The 19101-nt window shown below is 43.6% G+C and overlaps 1 long non-coding RNA gene and 1 pseudogene across 1 annotated transcript in view; one reads left to right on the top strand and one right to left on the bottom strand.

Annotated features, from left to right (window-relative positions):
* Window positions 1-12082, bottom strand: part of LOC128089690 (uncharacterized) — a 33617-nt gene extending 21535 nt beyond the window's left edge. Inside the window, exon 1 of the long non-coding RNA XR_008210647.1 lies at window positions 11755-12082. This is a non-coding gene — a long non-coding RNA (uncharacterized LOC128089690). The remainder of the gene's footprint in view (window positions 1-11754) is intronic.
* Window positions 12083-16387: 4305 nt separating this feature from the next.
* Window positions 16388-18523, top strand: LOC128089198 (PHD finger protein 7-like; annotated as a pseudogene).
* The last annotated feature ends 578 nt before the right edge of the window (window positions 18524-19101 follow it).

The raw sequence follows: 19101 nt of genomic DNA, 5'->3' as shown, positions 1-19101 counted from the left end.
TTTGAGCACATTAACAATCTGCTCTTCAGTGTGTTGTGCTCAAAGGACAGAGCAAAAGGACCTTTGCAAAGCAAGCAGCATTGCAAAAGAAAATACCAATAATTTAAACTCAGAATCAGAAAGGGCCAAAACGCAGTGACAGGGACTCAGCATCCTAACAAAACTGTAGTCTGACTGAGAAATTTACAGAAGATTTCAAACTCATTAGATAAAATCTGCCAAAGTCCTCATCCACTATTAGCATTGTTGGAGATAGAAGCTGGGATGTAGGCCCTGACTTCATCCAGTTTAGATCCATGTAACTTCATTATATTTTTGCAGGCTTTTTTTGAAAAATATGGCTTTAAGAGGAAGAAAAAGAAGCTCCATATAAAGCCATAAGCAACAAAGTTTTTGTTCCTTTTTTATTAGTGCCAGTGTTATATTTGGAATAGAAAATAGCAACTTTCTCTGTCAGTATTATTTTCTGAAAAACCCTTTTCATTTTAACATGAACATTTTACATCTGGAGATGATAAAAATAAAGTTACACAAACATGTCATTGCCCAGTTGCAGGAAATTTCCATCAGAGAACTCAAGAGCCTTCTCTAATCTCTGGAACTAATTGATTTAAAAATAAAAAGAGGAATGCAAGAAAAAAAAATGCATTCTAGATTAGAAGAGAAAATGTAGCTGCCTTTGGCAATGTACATCTGGTCACTCCCCTTTTCAATTTGTATTTAGAGAAAAAAAAATGTCCATTTTTTCTTAATCTGCTTGTCTTTACACTCCAGCTGCTACTTACTGTCAAAAGATAGATATTAAAGTCATCATAAGAGAAAGCAAATTGACCAACAAATATAACAGCGAAAATTAATACATGTTTTTCATACCACTTGTAGAAGCATCTCTTTTCTCTGCTCGCCATGTGACATGTCTGAGGACATGCACATCTGCCAGAACCACAGACTTTGGGCCAATGCTTGTATATAAATGTATATAAATATAAAAGATGCAGGTATCAAGTGCTAGAGAAGATTTCTGGAACATTCACTTCACTCCTTTATTTTGTGGGCAGGTCCAAACTTGGTTTTAAATAGAACTCAGTACTACCTAAGGATGATATTTTTCTCGTCATAGATCCAAACCACAGTGATTTTTGTAATCACAAAATAGTTCATTGCCTTGAATATTTCTGAACTTTTCCAGAGTGTGGTCATAATCCAGACTGCAAATAAAAGGTAATGCTAAAGACCTACTGCAGTTCAATCCCAGACTTGCTGAGAAACAAATAAGAAATTGTTGTTGGAAATCCAGTTCTGAAAATTCCTGTCCAAAAACTCCAGTTGTCATGTTATCTTCTTAAGCTGTTAATGCACACTGAAAACATCTGCAGTGAAAAGGCAGTGGTGAGGTGGTGGTGAGACTAATGTATTATACCTTGCCCACAAAAACTGAATTACGACAGGTTCACTAAATTTCTGCAAGAATTCGTCTGTTGGAGTGCCAAGCTGCACTGCACAGTACAGAATTAATCACTTGAGGAGTGAGTCCCAACAAGATTACAGTACAGTTGCATGGTTTCCTATCATGGATTCAATCAACACAGTGAGAACTCCCACAGAAGGTGTAACAAGGCTGGAACTGGCAAAATGGGGAATGTTACACCTGCATGCCCTAGTGAAAGAATAAACACTGACATGCCTCCTCCTCCACTCTTCCCACAAGAAGGTATGTCACTAAGTACATATGGACCCCGACAGCAGGAGTAGGAGTGAGTGCTGCAAGTCTTGCTGAGACTGAGAATTGATCTGTAACCTCGTAATAAAAAACACAATTATGACAAGAAGAAAATGAAGACTAACTGATGAACCAGACGAAACCTGTCTAAACACAGGGCTTGCAGTCTGTAAATTCTGGCTTTTATATTAGATCTCAGGAAACGTTAAGGCATTTTAAGGGTAGGAGGTCAAAAATCTATAGCAATTAAAGCCTACAAAGACTTTATTCTACATTCTATCTGTAGTAAGTGAGTGTATGTTCCTCCTCCATGGCAAGTACATAGTAAAATACACTGGCCAAAATAAAGATGATGATAACACTGAAACATTTTGCTTCATTAAGGTTTGCTGGTAAGGCAGAGCTCCAGCAAAGACCTCATCTGACAAGTGGTTATTTGTGAAACTGAAATTGTAGTGCTTTTTTGCAGTAACTTTCTAGAGTTGAAAGTAAGACGGGGCCAATCAAGGAAATACCATTTAATGACTGCACAATTACAAGTTCTGCAATTTCTTCCAGTAGAAAGGGCTGAATGGGTCTGATTTTTAAGTAGTGACCCCCTAATACAAAGCATTCGTTAAAATTATCAATTATTGGCTCTGTTCCTTGGGTATTTCCATGACTAACCATGTATATTCTAACAATTACTGATTAAAAAATAATTATTTCAAATGGTCTAAATAATCCTAATGAAGACCATAAGGATTGATTAAGAGAAGTCCTGCAAAGGTGAACACAGAAGAATGCAACTCAGCAGCAGAAAACTGAGTTTCTTTACAGAATTTATGTTGAAAAAAGACAGCACAGAGAAACTGAAAACAATAGCTAGCACATGCCCAACTGGTGGAGAAGCACTGACATTTATGGGAATATAGATCTATTTAGTAACATTCCTTATAAATCCCTTAGGATTCCTGATTCCATTACGGATTTTCTGGAAATTGATTTTGCCTGGTCTCTCAAGGAGAAAATTCAATAATCAAGTCCCTCAGGCAGATAAAATATTATTGGTTAGCCTCCCAGCTTATAAGTGAATGGCCATGTGCCTTTCAAACAGTTTCTTTACCTGATAGGTGCACTTCTATCGCTAATGGATGAAGAGCAGCCAACTAAGACATTCACAGTAACTACAAAGCATAGGCAAATTTCATTAATATAAGCAGTGTGTTGCTGTAGTTGTGCTTTTCTGCTTTAAATTCCCAAAATGTGACCAGATCCAACTGAGAAAAAGAATAGAGTCATAAATCCCAGGAATGTCACAGCAAGGGACAGGATGCATGCTTAATTTTCACATGGAAAACTGCAGGTTGCTACTCTGAAGTTGTGACACTTCCCCCAGTAATAGGTCAGTTTTGAGGATTATCGATATGAAAGGCACGGTCAGCAGAACACAACACATGAGAACTTCTGAGAGATGTCTAAAATAAGATTACTCTGAAGAATGTCACAGGGTAGTTCCTACCCCAAACAACACAGTTGGTTTAAGACATTCACAGGTGAAAACTTACGAGAGAATTAACCTCAGCTGACTTACTCAAATAGTTACAAATATTGTAAATGCTCAAATACATGTGATACTGCTAAGACACGCATAAAAAAAAATGCACACAGCCTCACTATTTGCGGGGACGCACTGCAGGATTCAGATAACTGATGGGCCTGCACCACTGCAGCCACTGCAGCCACCATGCACTCCTCTGTAGGTTTCTCAGCCCAGTGGTGCCCCAACTCAATCCCCATCGCCACAACACACATGGGCAGCTATTACAAAAGTATCATGGCACAGCAGCCAGCTGAGCTCAGCTAATATCAAATTTTACATCTGTACATAGACAGAGATATGGGCCCGAGCTGAATTCTCTGACAATTAAGTACTCACAGGACTTTTCTCCAGTCAGCATTAGTTCTGAGGTCTCACTAGCTTTTAGGAGATCACTAAGGGCTTGCCCATCAGATTGATGCTGAGCTCCTTGTGTGGTCTTCTGCTGGATGCTTGGTTAAAAAACATGGCCGGCATTACCTGTTAAAGAACATGCCTTGTGAAGCTGTTTTGGCTCACAAACGCTGCAGAACATACAGAAGAACACTTCCTGATGTTTTAAAACGTTCCAAGTTTTCAATATTGTAAAATTTGAAGAGCTAAAGATCAGACTTTTAAAAGTTTTTCAATGAGTTTACATTTATATGGTGTTAAAACAAAACAGCTTTCAAACAGTGAAGAAGCTTCGCTAAGGATTTTAAATGAATACATAGAATCTCTAGCTTAAGGCAGATGCTCCATTTCCCTCACCACAGCTGTGAGAAACTACAACAATGTGCAAGCTCTGGTGGAAGCTGGAAAGATATCCCTTGGGCATGAATCTGAAGGGTTACAAAAATAAATATCACATTGCACAAAAGAGCTGAAAACCCAAAGTTAACCTAGCTTTGTTAAGCTGTTAAGCCCTCCACTGCAACTGCCTCATGCTCTGCTGGGTGTTGTGGGCATGACTAGAAGACAGCTGTGTGAAGATGGCTGCTGGACCCCAGCCTTCTCTTCTCATTCCTTATGGCACCTCAGTTGCTCCATCTGTGCACTGGAACACCTAGTATTTTTCATTGCAATGTTTTGCCATCTACAAAAGCAAAAATAAGGTGCACTTTTCTCTCAGCACATGGAGGTGTCATAACTACCACTGGTGGTGTATTTTCATTCAAATCTAAATGGAAATTATTTCTTGAAACTGAGGATCAAGATGAAAGGCAGTAAATCAATCAGTGGTACATTTACTTTGTGCTTGCTTACAAAACTAAAGCTGTTGTTTGCTAATCTGACAGTTTATGAATGACTGGCCAAGGAACTCTGCAAGTAGTTTCTGCAATCAGTGAAGCAGTAAATAACAGTAAATAACAGCAACACTGTAAATAAAAGCAAGGCTGTTCTGTTAAGAGACTGCTTTTTAGAAAAGAAAAAAAAAAAAGATTGTGGCTCACAGCATGTACCCTTTCATGTCCCTGTTGCTTTCCCTACTTACTGGGGGGGGAAAAAGTGAAGTTTTCTTTGTTTGGGCCCCTATGTCAAGCTTTGAACAAGCTGAAATCATATCTGCATTACCACAGTTCAAGACAGCAGAATTGTAGCGCTCATGAATGATAGCAGAATTGGATCTGTGAAAGGAGTGAAAGCCTGGAATGTTTCAAAACAGCAGAATTTGTGTCCATTTTTTCAGACCCTTACTTACCTCCTTAAAATGTTTGGAGATGAATGGGTTTTAAAGAGATTTCCTTAAGATGAAAGGAAAATACCCAGGTTTGAGAGTGGGTGGTACACATCTATAATAACTTTGCAGGAGCAAATGTCAACGCCCCTGTAGTTTGAAACCCAGAGTTAAAAGTCCATGAAACAGACAAATTGATTGAGGTGTGAACCTAAAAGCTGCTCTATGCCCACAAGTACCTCAAAGTTAGGATAAAATGAGAAGTCTTTTTATATCCAGTCCAGTAAACAAACTTTGGGTGCAGTGTGCCATTAAGTCAAAGTGGTTAATTCTCCTGAATCATTGCAAGGTTCAGATCATTACCTTTGAAGAAGGTAATCTTTGCGATTTTTCCTACTGAACTAACATCAAGAATATAAGGTCTACCTAAAAGCAGAAAATATGATACTGCATACAAAATGACATATTACAAAAAATAGGGAAAATAATCTGCTTCTATTAGTAAAAAGTCCATAATTTCTACATAAAATATATATATAAATAAATATATTTTTTTAAAAGTATTTAAAAGGAAATTGAAGCATCATGCAGTGAAGTAACTCATTAGCAGTAAAAAAGACAATGACATCATCAAGAAGTAAGAGAATGCATTTTGAAGAGAATTCTGAGTAATTGGTACCTAGTGGGACTGAACCCCAAGGTATTCTTCAAAGTATAAATTACAGTGAGGAATCTAAAAGCATAGCAAAAGATTTTGAAATGCCTAGATCATGGGAGTGTTGTTCAGGCCTTCCAGGTAAAATATTAGTTGGTTTTAGATGAGCTCTGCAAAGTGGATATTTGAGCTCTTTTCTAATCCTGGGACCAGAGTCCTCTTACAAAGCAGACACATCACTTTTGTTACTGAATATTTTACAGGCCACAAAAGCTGAAGCAGAATGGAGGCAAGAATTAGAAAAGAGTCTAGCGAAAGCAGAAAAAGTACATGGTAATTCACTCATGAACTGTCAAAGCAGAGGAATGGCCCTGGGAGTACCTTAACATTTTACTGCTTTTACTGAAGGCAATGGTATACAATGGTGCTTATGGATGAGTTTCTGGAGAATGAAGAGATGACTAACAATTACAATAAGGAGGCATTCTGTGCATGAGATTGGCTTTGTTAAACATGGAGATATGATTGTATGGAGAAAAAAAAAAAAAGAAAGGTATCAAAGCAAGCCTGTAAGTTCCACTTGGGATTGAAAGAAAGCAGACAGCACTGCCGAAGAGCATTAAAACTGGGGGATATGGTTAAATGTAATGCATTGAAGAGAAAAACTAGAGAAGAAGGGAGATGAAAAATACAGGAATGGGGTTACAAGGGTGTAAGAAGACATTCACGTATACCAGAATGGCCAAAGACAAAGATAAAATGATTACAATGACTATGAAGGAATCATGTGTGTCTGCGGTCTGCTAAGTACTATGGTACTCCATGGACAAAAAGAAAAGAATGCAAGGGACAAAAGAGGAGGAAGTCAAAGCCCTCCCTAGACTAGCAAAATGAAAAATGGGAAAGAAGGTAGATGTTACTTTTCTGGGAGCAAACTTGATCCAGAGGAGCCTGAGAAGGCTGTTATATTTACTACCCTCACTTCATCAACCAAGAATCAACAGGCATGCCAAAAAACATTGCGTTACAACAGATAGAATTGGTGACTAATCCAATTTTAATTGATCAAGCAATTGAATGGGAAGAACAGGCAGTTTTTCTGAAGTACAATTCAGGGCTTAGAGGGGAGTTCTCAGCAAAGAGTGAGCATGTACTTTCTTGTTCACCATCACCAGGTGCCAAAGTTAACAACCAGAACAGGTAAAACACCCACTCATTTCTGCAAGCAACAAAAGTTTACATGAGGGAAAGACTAATACAGTCAAGAATAATGTCAAAAACCTGGAGAGTCCACTAAGTAACTGAACAATTCAGGTCATTTTTTCCTACATTCCATTCCTTGTGCATTGAAGTGGAAAAGAAATCATTAGAAAGAAGGATAAATCCTGGATTTAGAACAGGAGAAAAGATGCTAAGTGCTGGAAATGGAGTCCCTAGAATGATGGTGAGTTAAGAGTTTCTTAAGGAACTCATCCTTACTATTCTGTTAGCATACAGCTAAACCAGAAACCGGGCCATCCTAAGCTATTTCACAGTAAGAAAACTCATCTCTATTCTGTACCAGGGAACCTTTTATGAAAGATTTATGTCATGAAAAGAAGGGGCACTTTTTGGTTGTTTTGTTTGTTTGTTTGTTTGTTTTGTGAGAGAGGAATCAGTTGTTCTGAATAATATATTAATTTACTCTGATTTGTGAAATACGAGAGGAGTAAATCTCTGTATGTAGATATGATTGTCCTAAACAAAGAAAATATATCTTTAGTTTGCATAAAATATTTCAAAAAGTAAGACTACAGAGAGATAACAAATAACCTGATTTGACAAATAAAGGAAAAGAAATGCAAGAAATAACTTGCCCCAGTGCAACCGCTGACTAAAGAGAGGTGGAAGAACTCCAGACTCTATCTAAGATTAGTATTCCAGTCCCCCGAGCTTCCCTGCACTTTATTAACACTTAACCTTTGCTCCTGTAAAATGGCAAGAAGGAAACATTCAGTAGGCAAAGCCTATAAATAGCTTGGACAGTGGGCCACTTTTGATCTCTGGAAGCAAGGCTTGCTTCTCATTGTGGAAATGAGATGATTGTATATTCCAGATTCCTCTGCCTCATTTCTGAGAACTTACATAAAACTATGTAGATTACCCAGGGAAAGAGCTTCTATAGCTATTGTCCTACTGATGCACTAGAATGTCCAAGGGGAACGATCCAAAAATAATCCTGTTGTTCGAGTCAACTCAGATAATAATTCCATGAAGGACAGCCAAGGTGCAAACATGAAAAGATCTCTCTTTGACAGCTATAGCATCACAGAATCATGAAATCACTAAAGTTGGAAAAGACTGCTAAAATCATGCAGTCTGACCATTTCCTCAGTACAACATTTAAACCTTTCTTGAACACCTCCAGTTATGGTGACTCCCTGCCTCTCTGGACAGCCCATTCCAGCACCTGACCACTCTTTCAGACAAGTAGTATTTCCTAATATCTAGCCTGAGTCTCCCCTGGTGCAACTTGAGGACATTCCCTCTAGCTCTACTGCTAGTTACATGGGAGAAAAGGCCAACTCCCACCTCACCACGACCTCCCTTCAGGAAGTTGAAGAGAGTATAAGGTCATCCCTGAGCCTCCTCTTCTCCAAACTGAACAATCCCAGCTCCCTCAGCTGCTCCTCATTAGTCTTGTGCTCCAGACCCCTCACCAGTTTCGTTGCCCTTCTCTGGACATGCTCCAGGGCTTCAATGTCTTTCTTGTAGTGAGGGGCCCAAAACTGACCAATACCCCCAAGTCCACTTCTACAGTCTTCCAGACAGACACTGTGCTCCAAGCCTGTAGCACTGCCTGGGGTTGTTGTGGCCACAGTGCAGGACCCGGCACTTGTTCTTGCTGAACTTCATCCCAGAAGTCCAGCAATGTAATAACTGAAACTGATCCATATGCCTTCTCATTGTAATTTTTACCATATTTCATGCAAATAGGAATGGTGGTCATTTTGTGTGTGTGTGTGTGTATGTGTGTGTGTGTTCCTTTTGTTTTCACATGATTTGCTGTTCTTGACATGCCTGCATGCATCTCTGGGAAGAACTGGTGCACTGTTATCACAAGTTTGCCATCATCTCGCAAAAAGGGGTTCACTAGCAATAAAACTTCTTGCCTGCCACTGGAACTTCAGTCCTCAGGAGTGAAACTTTCTGCAACTTCCACTTGCATAGCAGAGTGAGAAATGCCTTGAGTTTGGGCACTCCAAAGTCAAAAGTTGTCAGGAGTCTCCAAATACCTCAAATGCATCTCCCAAACAATTCATCATTCTGCACAGAAAAGCAACTGAATGATTTAGCTTCAGCTAAGTTTCAGTCTCAGTTTTGCCATCCTGAAGAACCTGCCAGGTTGCTCAGAATGGAGTCAAACACTCATCTTATCTGAAACTTTCTCAAATGTGGTAAACAACCCAACTTATCTATGACAGGGTAGAAAGGGAGCTGATCCTGACTTGGTAAGGCAGTGAATATTGCTTCAATTTGTTCCACTGCCAGGCACGTGTTGGGGAAGCAGGGGACTGGATCTGTAAAAGTCAGTGTGACATGCAGTGGGAGACCCAGCCAATCTGCTCTCTGTAAGGTACTGGTTGTCTCAGCACATTAAATTTTTATGTTCCTTTTTCTTTTCCTTCTCACTAGTACCCCATGTCTTTATGATACTTACTCCATTATTGATTGTTATTATTCCTTTGTTAGCTTTTTGGTCATATAAAGGGGAAAAGTAACTATTTTCCTCTTGCAGTGTATTTGGCCCCATGTTGCCATCTTCAGGAATGCTTTAAAACACTTTTCTTGAAATGGCAATCCTCAACAAGACACTGTCTAGATGCATAGACTGGGCCAGCTGATGAACACTACTGATGAAGATGTTTTGGAGGCCATGCAACTGAGCAGACACCTGAATTGGACTCAGAATGGCCATTTTGTATTGTTGGCTAATATTTGGGGAAAAAAATCACCCTCTGTTCAGCGAAGGCACAAAAATCAACAGTACTTTTACCAACAATAATCTCCCAAGAGGATTTCTCTCTCATTTCTTAGACTTTTAGAGTCCATCAAGCAGTTGTATGTGAAAGGAGGCAAAAGTAGACCTCTAGAGCCCAGCTCTCCCACACAGCAGGGGACATGGGCCATCAGTGCTCAGATGTACTGCTGTGCCATGACTGAAGTGTTCGCACAGGACCTCCTCACCTCCCTTCAACCCACTGCTTCACACCACATGCACAGCCTGATGCAACTACTGTGATGGAGGTAGTTGAGCTGAGCCCTGCATGCCTTGTGTCACCATGGCTATCTCAGAGGACTTTAGGGGCCAGGCTTTCTGCTACACCAGCAAGCAATTGTGAGGTCACCATCTTTGAGTCCAGGAAAAGAAACAGAGCTCTTTTGGCAGAGCGTCAATGGCCAGGTAACAATGCTTGAGCTAAAGCCTGAGGCAAACATTTTAAGCTTTTTAGTTTCTCTCCTGCTCCTGCCATCTTTACCATCTTCTTCCACCCTGTGTATCATACTATATTTCTGAAGATACTTTCTGCTCAACTTCCCAAAGGGGACATTTCTCCTCAGCGTGTTCTCCACAATGGGTGTGCATCCTTGCCAGCTCTCTGCACTCAGCTGGCCACATGTGCCTCACTCTGCTTCCACCCTTCCCTGTATTTCATCCCAAATTGCATTTTTTTTCAACTGTCTCCCTTCCGTGGTGCTTTTCCTCATGCCTCTAGTTAGCTTCATCATCTCCCCTCACAAACTGACTGCATCAGCCATGTTAGAGGTGGTGGATCCCCTTCTTCAGTCTTCTTCTTCAACTATTTGCAAGGACTTACCCAGAACGTCACAGTTTCCCACTTATTTTGGTGTCCCAGCTACTTGCAGATCAGATAAAATATTGTATGGAGGAACCACCTCTGCTTTGTGCTTTTCCCTCAGCTAAGGTTCAAGTTTTTTTTTTCTTCTTACAATGCTAGCCAGAAGCAGATCTGAAGCACCACCATTTCAGCACATTTTTTCCATTCTCTGTGTATAAGGAGAGGAATATTTTCCTCCTAGTGCTGCTCTAGATTTAAATTCCCACATTCAGTAAAGTTTCTCTAATCTGGGCCATGCCTTCTATTACTGAAAGTCTTGACTGCCTGAGTCTCTCATTTCAGCTCCAGTGTTTATTATGACTGTGCCCAAGAAGACTACAAGTTCCTCCTGTTTTGATTAGCTTTCTTAGGAGCCACCTTGCCCCAAGGAGAGATGGCTGCTGATCAGAAACAGGGGGCATGAATGAAAACCTGAGGTGCATGCATGCAGAGACCACATGGATAAAACGAGAAGGGAGCAATAGGGTCAGCACAGTAAGAGGAAATCTCGCTTCAAACCTTGGAGACCACTAGGATTAGGAAGAACACAAGGTCAGGCAGGCGGAACAAATTCGATGGGGAGATGCAGATCAAGAGGATATGGATAGCAGAAGTGAGAAGATAAGAAAAGGGAAAAAATCATTGAGAAAATGATCATACCAAGTGACCATATTAGCAGATTTGTAGAGGATGCAGATGGGAGATGAAATGATGAAATCCAAGGAAATGGTCCAAATGGGAATAAAGATTTGGTCCAAGGATTATGAGAATTAACATAATTCTTTCACAGCAAGCCAATATGGTTTCACCAGATTAAATGAATCCTGCAGAATTTGACCATCAAGCTCAACGAACAGATGTTAGATTTTAAAACAAGCCTACTATTGTTTCTAGACCTTGTGGCAGGCAGTGCAAATAAACAGAGGCACAGAACAGTCAAACAACCTGCACCTGGATGCACAACTTATAGTCATGATACTCAGAGGAGCATATCCCCATTCAAACCACAGAATCGTAACAGTCCAACTAGTTTCACTCTTCCCTGTCAGCATGCTTCATTTTTGTTAACAAGCATGCAACCCCTCTTTCACAAGAAACACTCCCCTACAGGATTTACTTGCTGTTCAATAAAGGGGCTTTGTTCTTTGTCTAAATTCAGTATCTTTAAAAATAAACCGAACAAACAGCTGCAAAAACTGTTTCAGCTGAATTGTCATCCCAATTACTTCCCAGTTCTTTTTGAATCTGCTGTTAAAAACCTACCTGTTGTTCTCCATACTTGTTTCTCCACTATTCTTCTCTCCCTCTTCTTACTGTGAGAAGTTCTACAGTTCTGTATAATAAATACTCTGCAAATTAAGTGTATTTAATTTGTCTTGTTTCCCTTGCAAGATCCACCGAAGCTGAGTGCCACCAGTCCAGGGGAGAAAAGAAAATATGCTGAAGTCTCACAGCCAGTCCTGCTTTGTATAACGCTCAGCTGCTCACTTTGTTTGCATACTGGAAATTAGATTATGTGGTTGCTAAACTCAGGAATCATTTTAGTTATATGTTGGAGGGAGCTCTTAAGCTTTCTTGAAGGTCACCCTTCTCTCGGTGTTGTGCCAAGAGCTCTGCCCACACTTAATGATGATAATAAACAAATAGCAGCACCAAGGAATATTAATTAAAAAAAAAAAAGGTGGTGCTCTTTTCTTATGTTACTAATAACAATTCTGTAGTATCAACAAACCAGGCTTGTGTCTCATGGATGGAGCTGATGTGAGGTTTTTGTTTTCAATGGCTGAAGGTCATTTTCCCTTGTTTGTTCATCGAGCTCAAAAAACACCGTGCACAGAAAGTAAATACTCCACTACAGTGGCTATAACCCAGATCAGCTCAGAAAGGAAAATGATTAAATTAGGAACAATAATGGATCCTTTCTGCAAATGAAATAAAGAAAATTTTATTTGGATGAGGTCCAAGGCAAGCTTTTAATTGTACTGCACAGGAGTGCCAAACATATCCCACCAGCTACAGCTTGTGAAGTTTGCCACCTACTGAGGAAAACACAACACAACAATCCGAGAAAAGAGGAAAAAAATAATGATTAAAAAAAAAACAACAAAAAAAAATTGTGCTAGAGGTATTTTATCATATTGACTCCTGGAAACTATAACCACAAAGAAATATGAATAGCTCTAGACAGTTGCCAATGGACTGACAAACAACAGAAGCTCTTTTCTTCTTTCACACACAAATTTCCCTCCAGAATAACCCTAGCCTTAGAGTCTGTTTTATCCCAAACCTGTCCTAGAGTTGAGATCTGATGTCTTGTAAAAGTAGAAACTGCTTAAAAAATAGACTCCCGGGTTTTTGAAGAAACATGTAATTCCCCAAAAACTTAATGTGTTGAGATGTCCTCAGAGACAAATTGCTGCAGAAGGGGAAGTCTTACTGTGGTCACTTAAAATTGCAGTAGTAGTTTTTATTTAGCTCCAAGGCCGGTGAGAAGTACTGTTAAGAAACTAAGAGTCTGTCTTAACAACAGGAGGCATACAAGAAATATTTTCTGTTAAAGTTCAGAAATACATGTTAAGGTTTAGAAAACCTCGCAGTATACTTTTCTGTGACATTCATGGCATGTATAGAACCTCAGGGGAAGACAAAGTCCTGCTGAGATCATACGGACTTTGCTGGCTGTGATGGAGTTGCTCTCACTTCAAACTTACTGCAGTAAAACTGAAAATGTTGTTAATATCTTTGATAAAGCCACAAACACAATAATCACATAAAATAATAATAATAAAAAGATAAAGCTTCAGAGGACTTTGAGTGTTATTTTGGAGCCGGTCATAAGGATATAAACACCTCATCAAAAAAGCACTCCCCATCTGCAGATGAGATTGCTGCCAAGCACAACAGAGAAACAGCTCTGCACATAGCGCATCTTTCTCCCTGTGGAGCAGAAATACTCAACCCTGGATGTGTCCAGGTTAGACTTCTATCTGACTTTTGTAAGGCCTATGGATTATCGGAACTACATCTGTCACATAATGGCATGTGCACATACATTATGTCTTCAGACAGAAGTCCACATTTGGATGGCACAGTCCACAAAATGGAAACCTCTAAACAGTATACCATTAGTTATTGTGCAAGGCACAGTGCAGCTGTGCTGCGTTTCACAGAGCAGCACTGGAGAAGGGCACTGCAGCTCTCACAGGCTTGTAGCCTTGTAGATATGGAACTCAGCATGACTGAAACATGGAACTGTCATGTGGGGTTGTTGAAACTGCTTTCAGCATTCAAGCTGCAAGGCTAACACTGGAAATGACACTGGAGGGAGTGGCTGATACAGAAGACAAGTTCTATGCTCGGAATTGCGGAGAGAAGGAACAAATGAGTGTGTGGTTATTCAGATAAACTGAATCCCCTGCTGAGATATGATCAAACTGTAATCCTATAGCAGAGGTGATGCATTCTCTTTATGCTGTGATCCACTAAGCAGTTGCTTCCAGCAAACTGGTCCTGAGCAAACACTGTAAGGTTGGCCCCTAATCTAATAGTGATTAGCTTTTAAAGTTATTGCAATCAATGCAAGAAAATGAAATAGATTTATACAGTCTAAACTTCCTTGTCTTCCTTCCTGGATGAATAAATTAAGTTAGGGAAAAACATCTTGTTCCCAATGTGCATTAAGAAACCTCACTTAAAATTGCATGTAATTTATCTGAGAATATCCTCCAAAATCATCTGCTGACCCACCTGGTCTTGGTGCTTTATTACCTAATATCGTTCTCATGTCTTTTTTATTTCTTTCTTGGCATACTATTCAGCTTGCCCTCCTGCCTCTTGTACCAGGCAGTCAGCAGATCAAGGTGTTGGCAGTCAGGAGTTGCAGCCCAGAGCTCTGGGCCCTGCTATGCTCCCCACTGCAATCACAGATCACAGCTGTTTTTCAAGTAGCCCCTTTTTAATGTTCCTGCCTCATATCAGGCACCTGCCTGAAATTCCCCACCAACAAGTTTTTGAAGGACTTCTGCAGCATTTGCTTCCTCTCTTGTGTGGGACAGGGAAAGTCAGTAACAGTCAGAAAGAAAGAAAAGGGACCTTGAGCACATTCCCAGCACCGGATTTGTCATCTTCTGTATCTGCCACTCCCTCCAGTGTCACTTCCAGTGTGCTGTTAGCCTTTACACCTTGAATGCTGAATACAGTTTTAACAACCCCACATGGCAGCTCCATGCTTCAGTCATGCCAAGCTCCAAGGCTACAGATCTCCAAATGAACCTCTCCTCTTCAATTGTTTTTTTTTTCAAACATGGAAATCTATCACTCCATAAATTCAGAGTTGGAAATCTTGGATTTAAAAAAAAAAGATGCAGCATGATTGCTTGCACTGTGAGTGCAGCCAAAAGAGAAGTACTTCTATCAATGCTAGCAGACCCCACAGGTCTAGTAGCATGTGTGGAACATATGCAACGTGTCACTGAACCCATGCATGCAGAACAAAGTCACCTACTGATATTCACTGATGCTTGCTGAACATTTATGGAGGCCAAGCTGCAGTTGTGAGCGCAGTGAGATGGTGGGTGGTGCGTTTCAGCAGTGGCAGCAGCAACAGTGCATCATCACGGCTGGTGAGCACATTCTGAGCGTAGCATGCAGTCTGTTGATCATCGTTGCTGAGGATGCACAGCTAATGGGGGGGATTGTGTTGAAAAATAGTGTTTTGTAGCTGACAACTTGCTGTATTACCTAGTGTTATTGTCCTCTTTTTACCTGTTATTGTTGCCGTGGAAATAAAGGAGAGGCGTTACTTTTGGGGCCAGGAGGAGTAAGGCCTCAAGCATGTAATGGAAAGACATAAAGATGCTGTGATTCTATGAACTGAGTCATTTATTGTAGTGAGAGGTAATCAGCAGCAAACAGCCAAAAAGTCACGGCAACACATGAACGCTAAATTGGGGTACTGATGGAGCCACAGGCCTGGTAGCATTCAGCGGGGCCAGGAGGGTGGATGTGTCACCCAGTGCCTTCAGCAGCCCCAGCACGCCAGGTTCCAGTGGGGCTGTGTCACTCTGTGCTGGCTGCAAGAGCCGCCGCCCTCTTGCCTGGGTGCCCTCAGCCCCTGTGGTGCGTGATGGTTCCACAGGGGAGGCACAGAGCAATCCACTGTGACCCCTGGCTGTGCAACAGAGCTAAGGCTGCGGGGCTCAGGCCGAGCTCAGTGCGACTTGGTGAGGTGAGCAGGGAGGATGGCTCTGCCTGAGGCTGCCAAGGGAGGAGGGTTCCCCAGCGCTCAGGGGCCTTAGCTGAGAACTCAGCCTCAACCTGCTTCTCCCATAGGTTGGCATGCGGAGGAGAAAGCCTGGTGTTTCTGGGACACACACTCTGCGAGCACTCGCTGTGGATGCATGCAATGTCTGAGGGAACGCAGGAGGCCGCTGGCTTGAGCGAGCTGGGTGAGAACAAAGTGTCCCTGCACAGCTTCCCGCCATGGGGCGGAGGGGTGCTGGGCTCTGCCTGCGGTGGAGAGGGAGGTGGGGGAACGCAGGGTCCCTCTGCTCTTTGGCCAGTGGGGCCATGGTTGGGCTGTGGCTGCCTGCTGGCACCACTGGGCCTGCAGCGCCCCTTCCCCTCCACAGCCTCTGGCCCTGCCCCTCAGCTGGCATTGCTGGTGCAGAGCAGCCCCTGGGACAGTCCCCAGGGGCACCTGGCCCCGCAAGGTGCTCACTGCTGTTACTCTCTTTTCCAGCATGTGTGCTCTGTGGCCGAGTGGATAACAAGACATCCATCTTTGGCAAGAGATACGAGATGTATGGGATGTGTTTCCATGCGTTTTGTGTGGTGAGTTCCCTCGTAGCTCCTGCCACCTTCCTCCAACCAGTGCTTCCCTCCTTTCTGCATTAACATGACCACTTTCTTTCCTCATGTACAGGGATTTGCCAATGGTCTTTGTCAACATGGGATAGACAAACAAAATAAAGGCCTTTTCTATGTTGAAGACCTGATACGCACCATGAGGCAAGCAGAGCAGACAGTGAGTACCAGACCGGAACAGGGAGCTTGGTGCCAGGAGAGGCATGGCGAGCTTAGCCTGGTCCAAGGAAAACAAACGCAGCCGTTGCAACCAGCTCCAAGAGAAATTCCTGCTCTGTAGACGAGCCCTGCTCACCAGGCAGCTCTGCAGAGTGCCACCCAGCCCTGCCCGCACCTTGTGCGCTGCCCAGAGGTGCAGGGCCTGCTGTGTTGGCCCTGAGCCTCTGCTGACGGGGGCTGCTCTGCTCTTTTCAGCTCTGCTTTGTTTGTGGCAAGAGGGGGGCCTTCGTCACCTGTGCAGAGACGGGCTGTGAGCGCAGCTTCCATTTCCCCTGCGCTTCTGAGGGTCAGTGTGTCACCCAGCACTTTGATCAGCACAGGTAGGGGCTGCTGGGCGTTGCCTGTGGGCCTCCAACCCCTGCTGTCAGCACCAGCCAAAGAAACAAGGAACGCGCTGTGACACCTCCATGCAGCCTGACAGGGCCAGAGCCAAGGCCTGGGGCTCCTTCTTGTTCCTTTTCCCTCCGTGCAGCACTTCTCACCTTGCCCATCCCTCCCATCTTCCCCCAGGTCCTTCTGCTGGGAGCACCTCCCACAGCAGCCAGTGGAGACAGCGCCAACGCAGGACACAACCTGCATCATTTGCATGGAGCCTGTGGGGGACAGCCGGTCGTACTCCACCATGGTGTGCCCAGCTTGCCAACATGCCTGGTTCCATCGGGCCTGCATCCAAGTAGGTGCCCTCCCGTTGCCCACAGGCACCACAGGTGCTCAGCAGCACCACACCCTGCTTACACTCACACTGCTTCTGTTTCTGCTGCAGGGAATGGCCAAGAGTGCTGAGCTTCGTTATTTCCAGTGCCCTCTGTGTAGAGACAGAGACAAGTTCATCCAAGAGATGATCAACATGGGGATCCGCATCCCAGTCAGGTTGGTGTCCTTCAGCCAGCTCTCGAGACACGAGGGCACAAGGGACTGCCCCAGCAGGCCTGGCCCTTCGCTGCCCATGAGCAGTGGCCTCAGCTTCACAGATAGGGTGGAACTGCGGTCAGGCTGGAAGAGCAGAGATGCATTTGGGCAGCCTTAGTCTACGGGCACTGGGAGCTCATCACATTCCCTCCCTTCTCTGGCAGGAAACCAAAGTGGGAGACCAACCGTGCCTACGCCTCCCTTGGAGTTAGGCACAGCAGCTGCAATGCCTGCGACTGCCGTTACCCACACGGCAGGGAGCGAGCAGAGGGAGAGGGGTGAGTTACATCAGCAGCCCTCTGGGGCTCTGCGTGGGATTGTGGCCTCACCACGGGCCGGGGGAGCACAGACTGAGCAGTAGGGCTTTGCCGGGTGCTCCCTGGCTCAGGTCACTTTGTCCTCACGGCCACAACCCATTGGTTTCCCCAGGCCCTGGCAGCTGCTCCTCTGCAGCTCCTGCGCCGCACAAGGCGCACATCGACTCTGCTCCAACTTGAGTCCTACCGCAGCCGGCTGGGAGTGCAACACCTGTGCTGGAGAGGGCATCGGTAAGAGGCAAGCAGCCACTTGCTGCTGGGCTGGGGCCAGGCGAGGCCTTGCTCAAGTCCCTTTCACCCATGAGGAATGAGACTCTGTCCCAGCCCAGGGCTGGAGATCTGTCTACTCACTTTCCTGTCTCCCCTTACAGCCTCCAGCACCCATTTGGACAGCACTGGCCCCAGCACCACCAGCCAGCAGGGACTGGGGCCATCCCCTAGGCCCTGTAGGACAGAACAGCAGTGGCTCCGACACCACCAACCAGGCACCAGATCACCAATCGGGACCAGATCAAGGTTCCCAGGTGCCTGAGCTGCTCTCCAGGCAGACAGGGCAGACGCGGACTCGAAGCCGCTCGCCTCTAGAATGTCGGGCTGCACGGACCCACAGCCAGCCCCAAAGACGCCGCAGAAGCCTGTCCAGGCGGTGAGGGCCAGCCCAGGGGTGAAGCCGCTCCCAGTTACCATGTCAGGCTCAGAACGTCAACCGCCGGCCCCGCTGATGCAGGAGCAGCCATGTGTAAGCCTGAGTTGCTGAATAAAGTCATCAGAGTCCATCTGGCTAAAACTTAATCCTGATCTGACATTTCAGCAATGTGATTTTGCACACTTCAAATGGATCTCATATGAAACCAACTTCAGATTTCATTTGAAGGTCCTACTGTATGTCCGCAGCAGTAATCCTCCACTAACGTAAAGTCCTTGTGATGAGAAGCGGAGACCTGAGTTTAAAACCGGACACGTAATCACATAGTCCAAGGTTCGCACCTCATAGCACAGCTGTCACATCAGGCTATAAAAGCAAGCTTGTAATTTAATTTCTGAAGAAAGCCAGACAGGTTTCTCCATCTACTATTTGAAAATTGTCTAACAATTTTGCCTTTTATAACACTGTTTTAAAATCAGATGTGCTTACAGAATCCATCCAAGCCCCTAATGTTTCATCGATTGTTTAAAATCAGTAAACACATTTTGAAAGGCACCCGAGACATGGTAAGCGTGGTAATGTGAGCATCTGTCATGCCAATACAATGGTAACGTACAATTATCTTTATGAAAAGCGTTCAAACTCTTCCTCGGC

This window comes from Tympanuchus pallidicinctus, unplaced genomic scaffold (genome assembly GCF_026119805.1).
Source record: "Tympanuchus pallidicinctus isolate F22 unplaced genomic scaffold, pur_lepc_1.0 scaffold4, whole genome shotgun sequence".
Classification (NCBI taxonomy): domain Eukaryota; kingdom Metazoa; phylum Chordata; class Aves; order Galliformes; family Phasianidae; genus Tympanuchus; species Tympanuchus pallidicinctus.
The sequence above is the reverse complement of the archived record's forward strand: the minus strand, read 5'-3'. Positions and strand labels throughout refer to the sequence as shown.